Below are 6,854 nucleotides of genomic sequence, written 5' to 3'. Positions count from 1 at the left end.
AGGAACCCTGAACCCTCCCTCAGAGCCGGGAATCCCGAACTCTCCCTATCTCCACCCCAAGCAGCCACGTCCGCCATTTCACGCGGCCATTCCATGGATTTAGCCCCACTGGGATAGAGCACGAGGAGCGGGGATTTTCGGGAAGCAGGGAAGCTCCAGCGGGGGCCCCAATGTCCCCTCGTGTCCCCTCAGCCGCGGGGCTGAGCCGTTCCCGGCAGGGCTCTCCCTCAGCCCCGGCCCTTATCAGATCCCGGAGCGGGATAATGGCTCTTATCAGATCCTACCGCTCCCTCATCCAGCCGCAGGCTCCAGCTCCTGTTTGTTTAAAGGCACAGGAATGTCCCGCACGGAGGCAGCGCTGGCATTCCCTCCTTTCCCTGGAAGGGAGAAGGGTGAATCTGGGAGCGCGGAGCAATTCCAGGGATGCCAGAACTTCGGGAGCCAGCCTGGCTCCGCGCTGCTCCCGGCTGATCCCAAAAGGGGACGTTTGGCCTGGCACGGAGATCCAGAGGGGTGGGAATGAACCTTTCCAAGGTCCTTCCAGGGAGAATTTGAGGTGGGAATCAAGGGTTAAAACTGGAGGAAAACAAACTCATTCCATGCTAAGGCATGAGTGTTCCCAGAATTTATTTGGGAATCAATGCCAAGGGCTGAAAAGGGAGCAAATGAACCTGCAAAGCTTCCAGAGGAATTATCCCAAATATTTTAGAGTTCCAGCTCCAGGAATTCTATCCTATGAAGGAAAATTTTTTTCCCACTCGTGGGGTGGAAAAAAATCCCTTAAAACCCAAATGAGAGAGGCCAAGGTGAGTGCAGGAGGCTCTGCCTGCAGGGACACCAGGTCATGGAATCATGGAATATTCCGAGTTGGGAAGGACCATGAATTCCAGCTCCTGGTGGATGAGGCACAGAAGGAATGAGGGATCCTGCCCCAGGTGGCTGGAATAACATTCCTGCTTTTCCATTCTCCCACATTCCAGTGTGTGCCCCCTCAGGATACAACAACCATCCCAAAAAAACCTCCAAAGGAATCCAGGGAAGGCAATGGCAGCTCCCTGTGCCTCCTGTAAAGACAGCCCCGGGAATCTCCATCCCTCCATAAAACCCCAAATCCCAAACCTGGCTGGGGACATTTGCCCTGTTTGAGGTCGTTGCTGGTTGTCATTCCTGGTTTTTTGAGCTCCCAGCACCCTTTCTCTGGGAAAAAAAAGCAGGATTTGGTAATTCCAACAGCCCTGGAGAACTTCACCTGAAACCAAACCAAGCAAAGCAGCCCAGACTTCACCATCCTGGAAAAGTTCATCACATTCCAAGTGGGACATTCCCTGTCTGGTTTTAGGGATCATTTTCAGCCACTTTTTCCCAGCTTTTCCCAGTTTCCCTTCCACCTGGAGCCACCTGCAGAGGGTTCTCTCTTCTCCTCACACTTGGTCTCCTGTCCACCCAAACCTCCCGTTAATTCCAGCCAGGAGAATCATGGAATGGTTTCTTTGGGAAGGGACCTGGAGGATCACCCAGTTCCAACCACCTGCTGTGGGAACTGGTGGAATTCCCAGCCCTGGAAATGTTCCAAAACCTGTGGAAGTGGCCCTTGGGGATGTGGTTTAGTGGTGACCACGGGTTGGACTCATGATCTTAAAGGATTTTTCAAACTTTAGTGATTCTCAGTTAAGAAATTCCCAACCTTTTCCTAAGGAAAAGCCTAGGAAAAGCTGTCGGGAATTTATCCATGAAGCCACAAGTGCCTGAGGGACCACAGGAACCTCCAAAGCTCCTTTCCCACTCTGGGTTCTGAGCATTTCTCTTCCTCGTCCCTTCACCCTAAAACCAACCCTAAAAAGCAGTGAAACATGAGGAGGAAAATCCTAAAAGAGAGCAGGGAGAACGAATTTCCAATCCAGTTGGAATTCCAAGTGCTCTGAAAAATCCACCAGAGCATTTCCAGCATTGTTTTCCAGAGAATCCTGAAAAATCTGCACCTCCAGAGCTCCGGGAGAGCAAAGAGCAACAGGAAAAGGACCAAAACCAGGGAAAGCAGCAAAGAAATAAAGAGGGAAAGTAGAGGGAAAATAATAAAGAGAGAAGTGGAGAAAAAAAACTGGGAAAAGAGTGAAGGAATAAAAAGAAAAGTGAATAAATAAACAGGGAAAATAGTGAATAAAAAACCTGGGAAAACAGTGAATACTGTTTTCAGTATAGTGAAAGAACAGTGAAGAAATAAACAGGGAAAGCAGTGAAGGAATAAAACGAAGAGTGAAGAAATAAGCAGAGAAGAGTGAAAAAATAAAAAGAACAGTGAAAAAATAAAAAGAAAATAAAAAGAACAGTGAATAAATAAACAGGAAAAAGAGTGAATAAATAAAAAGAACAGGGAAGAAAAAACAGGGAAAGCAGTGAAAGAATAATAAAAAGATAGAAGAAAAAAAAGGGAAAACAATGAAGGAATAAAAAGAAGAGTGAAGAAATAAACAGTTTAAAAAGTGAAAAAATGAAAAGAAAAGGGAATAAATAAACAGGGAAAAGACTGAATAAATAAACACTGCAAACAGTGAAGGAATAAAAAGAAGAGTGAATAAATAAACAGTTTAAAAAGTGAAAAAATGAAAAGAAAAGGGAATAAATAAACAAGGAAAAGACTGAATAAATAAACACTGCAAACAGTGAAGGAATAAAAAGAAGAGTGAAGAAATAAACAGTTTAAAAAGTGAAAAAAATGAAAAGAAAAGGGAATAAATAAACAGGGAAAAGACTGAATAAATAAACACTGCAAACAGTGAATAAATAAAAAGAAGAATGAATAAATAAACACCGAAAGCAGTGAATAAATAAACTCACAAATGTTTACTCCAAACAAGCTGTGAACACGAATTTTCACTGCTAAAAAATCCCCCCAAGCCCTGAAGGACAGAGCAGCTCTAAAAACAAAGCAGCAAATGCCTCGAACAAGGTCTGAAATTCCCACTTGAAAAGCCCCAAAATCCACGGGAACGTTTTAGGGGAATACAAGATGTTGTTCTGCACATGATGCTCTTGGTTTCTATCTCAAATATGGATGGGAATTGCTGGTAAAACAAGAAAATAAAACTATTAAATCCCTTCCAAGCCTGGGATTGAGGTTGTAGGGCGCCAAAATTCCCTTTTTTTCCCACCAGACGTTAAAAAAAATCAGCGTAGTTACCTTAAAAAGCAGCAGACACAACTCCTCCTCCCCACAGAGCTCCAATAATCAATATTATTCATATCAATACCTATTGAGCCCTTCACCACTGGGTGTTTTTTTAGGGGATTCACGAATCCCAGAAGCTCCGCAGGAAATTTGGGACATCTGAACCCCCAATCCATGGGATTTCTCCCTCATTGATCCCTCAGCTTCATCTGAGCATTCAATGGAATTCCTGAGTGAGAATCAGCTCTGGAATAAATGGGAATGTAATGCTTTATTTACATCAAAAAGAGTCACAAAGCCATAAAAATTCCATGTTTTCATAGGGTCAGCAGCTCCCTGATTTTCCTTGGAGCCTGGATCTCCCTCTTGGAATCTGCCCTTCCCAAAGAATGTATTAAATCCTCATTATCATAATATCCAACTATCTTAAAGGGCTCATTTGGCTTTTTTCACCAATTCTGGAGAGTTTGGAAATTCCCCTCGAGGTTTCCTTGGAGCTGGAGCGTTTCCCTGGAATTCTGCTGCTCCCTTCTCCCAGAGGAGAGGCTTGGAAAGGTTTTTTCCCTCTGTTTGAGGAGTGATTTGTAACCTGTTCCTATTCATAACAGGAGTTTTAAATGACAAATAATCCTATTTTTTGGTGGTTTAACAGGCTGCCACTCAAGGGGAGTTGACATGAGCCGGGCTCTTTCCTCTGGAGTGAGGAAAAACAGGGAATATTCTGCTAATCCAACATAAATACCCCTGGAGTCAGTCTGGAGTGTGGCATTGGAAGCGTTTACAGAACATGAAACTTGAAGAGAACTCAAAAAACCTCAAAACCTGGCAGCTCCAAGGGAAAATATCCAGGGAATGCCTGGGATTGGGAGCTCAGGGCCTGGGATTTGTTTGGGAAAGGCCCTGGATGGGCCTGGAATATGGGGGCAGCTTCTCCTGTGGGAAGGAAATAAAGAATTCCCTGCAGATTCCAACTGGGAAGGGCTGGGCTGGGCCCTCCAGAGCCAGAAAATGTTGGGAATAACAGGATCAGGGATCCCAGGGATTTGGGGATAACAGAGGACAGGATTTAACAGCGGCCATAAAGCACTGAAAGGTCACTCTGATATCCTGAAAATTAATTCAGGGAGGAATTTCAGCTCTGTCCTGCACCAAAACCCTGCATTTTTGGGATGAATCAGCAGCTTTTTGGGTGGATTTTCCAGCAGTTTTGGTGGATAATAAACCCCAATTTTCAGCTCTTTTTAGGAGGGATTCCAGCATAAAAACTTCCTGGTGACCCTTCCAGAAGACCCAGAGGATGATATTTAAAATTCACCTTAACATGAAGCTGGAAAAGCAAAGGCAGGGTGAAAACAGCAAAGTTTGAGGGAATTTAATTGATTTGTCTCCTGATATTAATTGATTTATCTCCCAATAAACCCTCTGAGGGTGTTCCCGGGCAAAGTTGGGAGCTTTTATTAATATTTGAATCTCTCTGGGGATGCTTCTGTGGCAAAACTTCCTGTGAAGAACTGAAAAATTGAGGTAAAAAAGAGATTTGTCCCAGGAAGAAATGAGATTTTCCTTCAGCTTCCCCAAATCCCCAAATTTCTTAGGAATTTGAAGGAAAAAAGCTGCAGCAGCTCTCGGTGTTCTTTATTCTGCCAGGACCCCAAAAATGAGGGGTTTGGATCCCATCCCCCTGCCCTGGCTGTTCAGGGAATGTCTGAACGACCCAAAAAACCCCAAAATATTTAATTTATGTCTTTTTTAGGTTTCTCCCCTTGCCTGGGGGTGGGATGAACACCCTGAACCACCAAACCAGAATCTCAGGGGGTTTATTTCGTTATAAACAACTTCATCCTGAACTGCTGAATCCTTCACTTTCCTGGATTGGGAATTTTCTGCCTGCTTTGCTTCACACCCCATTATCCCTCAGGAGTTTTATTCACTTGCACCTCCACAGCAGAGACTCAATTTTGGGTCATTTTTTTTTTGCTGTTTCAACCCATTTTGCCCCATTTTAACGCTGGCTGGAGCCCCAGGGACCAAGAAAACCGCTGGGAGCATCCACAGCTTTAAAAAAAATCCTTTAAAAATAATAATAATCATTTTAAATTTTGGCTAAAAGACTTTGGTGATGCAGAGAAAAACTCCTGGAGGGCCAGACCTCCCTCCTGAGGGTAAATGGAGCTGATGGAACCCCCCAGGGGGGTGACAGCGACCTCAGGATCAACCAAGAGACACAAAGTCCCTTCCCTCTGCCAACTTGGCTCCTTTTCCCTCAATTCTGACACAAGATTCCTGTTCCTGGCTGGAGCTTCCAGGCCCTGTGGCTTCCAGACAGATTCCAGGGATGGAGCTTTAATTCTCTTTTTTTTTTTTTTTTTTTTTTCTGCCCAGGGAGATTTCAGGCTTTATTCCCAGTTTTTGGGCTGGATGTTCTCAGGAGAACGCTGGGAAAACAGCAGGAAGACCCCCCTAAAATAAGGGATAAGAGGTATAAAAGCAGGGTAATTATTCATAATTATCCCTGTTAATAAAACAGGAAAAATGAGATTAAAACTTAGCATGGAAAGGAGGGGAATAAAAGCCACGACTCCCAAAGCAAAGTCTGAGAAAGGTTTTTTTAGTTCTATACAAAATAAATATTTTAGCTCCGAGTTAAGCCTTGGGGCGGAACAGCACGTGCTGGATGTCACAACTCCGGGATTCTGCTGCTGGAACAGGCCAAATTTATTCCAAATATTCCCAAAGAACAGAGCACAGGGCAGGGAGACAACGTGGGATGTGGGCCCCGTGCCCTGCCTGCACTCACTCCATCAAACCCAGGGAAAATATCTCATTTATATCTCATTTTATTGACAGGGGTTGGTGATGTTTGGTGATATTTAGTGATATTTCATGTGTTATCAGCTTTTTGAAGCTCCAAAAATGACCATCGTGGCTCCTTGCTCTGCTTTTCCAGAGCTGTGCATTCCCCCCGGTCCCAGTTTGTGCTTAAAAGGAATTTCTCCCCCAAAATGTGCTGCAAAAAGGGAATTGTGGCATTATGGTGGGGCAGGGAGGGATTTAGAAACATGGGTAAATGCTGTGTTTTAGACAGAACAAGCACATTCCACTGGCTGGGAAGTGGAATTCGTGGAATCATGGAATGGTTTGTGTTCAAAGGGACCCTAAATCCATGGGCAGGGACACCTTCCCCAGCCCAGGTTGCTCCAAGCTCCATCCAACGTGGCCTTAAATTCACTTTTTACCTGCAACAGCACAAATTGATCCCTCCCCGTGCCCTTTTCTTCTTCCAGCAGGTCCCAATTTAATTTATTCTTCACAAAGACAATAAAAATATCCTTTTATACCCTCAAAGATCTGGCTCAAGGTATTAATAATGGAGATTAAAACCAGTTTAAAATCTGTTTTCCAGCAGGTTCTTCCACAGCTCCTGGAATATCTCTTTGCAACATCACCTGGAGCTTGTAAAACCTCACAGATTGATCCTCCTCTGCAACAAACCCAGCAATAAATGACATTTTCTGGCTCTTCATTGCACAAAGATGCTGCAGCTGATCAAAAATGGCAGCATTTTAAGGGATAACTTCCAAGGACAAGGAGCTGGACTCTGTTTTGGGCCTCGTCCCCCTCTATTTATGAGGCTTTTCCACAAGAATTTCCTCAGCTCAGGTGAATCCTCAGAGCCCAGGAGTCTGAG

At 44.4% G+C, this 6,854-nt stretch overlaps 1 protein-coding gene and 1 long non-coding RNA gene across 3 annotated transcripts in view; both read right to left on the bottom strand.

Annotated features, from left to right (window-relative positions):
- Window positions 1-636, bottom strand: part of LOC121666512 — a 17,821-nt gene extending 17,185 nt beyond the window's left edge. The window contains exon 1 of the long non-coding RNA XR_006016677.1: window positions 285-636. This is a non-coding gene — a long non-coding RNA (uncharacterized LOC121666512). The remainder of the gene's footprint in view (window positions 1-284) is intronic.
- A 5,351-nt stretch (window positions 637-5,987) lies between these two features.
- Window positions 5,988-6,854, bottom strand: part of C1QTNF12 (C1q and TNF related 12) — a 16,498-nt gene continuing 15,631 nt past the window's right edge. For both annotated transcript variants that reach the window (XM_042032118.1, XM_042032119.1), the window contains exon 8: window positions 5,988-6,854. This exon is cut by the window's right edge and continues 1,228 nt beyond it. The gene's annotated coding sequence lies outside the window, so the exon portion shown is untranslated.

The sequence above is a fragment of the Corvus kubaryi genome, unplaced genomic scaffold (genome assembly GCF_017639235.1).
Source record: "Corvus kubaryi isolate FWS band 111438036 unplaced genomic scaffold, C.kubaryi_AGA036_p1.0 37352, whole genome shotgun sequence".
NCBI lineage: Eukaryota > Metazoa > Chordata > Aves > Passeriformes > Corvidae > Corvus > Corvus kubaryi.
This window is presented reverse-complemented; position numbering and strand designations above follow the sequence as displayed.